This window comes from Neltuma alba, unplaced genomic scaffold (genome assembly GCF_004799145.2).
Source record: "Neltuma alba isolate B1F8T4 unplaced genomic scaffold, ASM479914v2 tig00005008_pilon, whole genome shotgun sequence".
Taxonomy (NCBI): Eukaryota; Viridiplantae; Streptophyta; class Magnoliopsida; order Fabales; family Fabaceae; genus Neltuma; species Neltuma alba.
In genome coordinates, this window is record NW_021633943.1 from 1 (window position 1) to 1,227 (window position 1,227).

A 1,227-nucleotide genomic window follows, 5' to 3' on the forward strand; every position below is an offset into this window, starting at 1 on the left:
AGAAAGTAAAGCTGTTATTAAAGCAAGCCGAAGCAACGAAGTGTGGAAATCGTTTTGCCATTGAAAGAAAGATCTTCCGTGCTCTAGAAAGTCCCTTGAGATAAGAGCTTCGTTTTTCAAGGCCACGAACGGAAGCCCTGCAACTCTACCAAGTCATGTCAATTTAAAAGACACTCGAAATTGGCAAGAGTATGTTGAATTCATTATGAAGCTTCAAAATTCATAAATTTATGAATAGGAGCAAATCAAAAGCCAAATTTTTTCCTGATTAATGGCTCAAATGAAACTACATGATTCAAGGAGAATCAACTGTAAAGTATAGCTTCAAGAAATTCATGAAACATTACCAGTTGCTCTCAAAATCACCAAGAGCACCCAGTAAGTCCTCCAAAAGCCAGTCCACTCCCAGGTTGAATAAAGTAAAGAACTTTCATATCACCTCGTTCTTGCGCCAAAATTCAATTCAATTTGAAGAGGGAGAGGGAGTCTGGGAAGAGAGTAAATTTTAAATATCTTCAGAAATTGTCGACCACACGACTCACAAAAGCCAACTCAGAATGAGAAAAATGTCAAGAAAAAGTCTCAAATCTCACTGAGGCACAGGAACCATTTTCCCAGGAGCCAGATTTTTCCTGTCCACGCCAGGACAAGATGACACAGGGCGAAAGAAAATGAAGAGCCAAAATTCACACGCGGGCCATCCCCCAAAGCGACATTACAACATATTTTCTTTCATATTGAATTTGAGATTCACAAAATTTGCTCCATCTTCCCCTCAGGACATGGCCTTGCTTTTCCTTATTTCTCTGGAAGGCCTAAAGGGAAGCCGTAGTTGCAGAAGCAGGAAAAGTAAAAGAAAGATTCTTGTATAGATGGGAAGCCTTTATTCCTCTGTATGATATGATATCATAATATGAGGATATCTTTTAACATGGGGCATGTGGAGTCGAGCAGATTTGGTTAAAGGGGCTAGTTTTGTACTTGGCCTCATAACTTAAGAGAGGAAATGGCAATGGCTAAAGGTGGCTTTGGCTTAGTGTCTGTGTCCGTCTCAGACTGTTACGCGGACTTTCGCTTTCTGGGACCGGTGGGCTTAGCTTTCTCTCACTTCACTTTGTAGGAGTGGCCCCCTCGATTTATAATCGTTGGTTTTGGCGCCTTCCTTTATCTTCTTCAACCCACCAACTGTAAATTGATTTCATTAATGCGTCGAATTTTCATGATATA

The 1,227-nt window shown here is 40.6% G+C and overlaps 1 long non-coding RNA gene across 1 annotated transcript; it reads right to left on the reverse strand.

The window, feature by feature from the left end:
- Nucleotides 1–57: 57 nt before the first annotated feature.
- On the reverse strand, nucleotides 58–451 carry LOC114746450 (uncharacterized). The gene is made up of 2 exons (XR_003740281.1): nucleotides 348–451; nucleotides 58–137 (listed from the first exon to the last, which is right to left on the reverse strand). It is a non-coding gene; the product is annotated as an uncharacterized LOC114746450 (long non-coding RNA).
- Nucleotides 452–1,227: the final 776 nt, after the last annotated feature.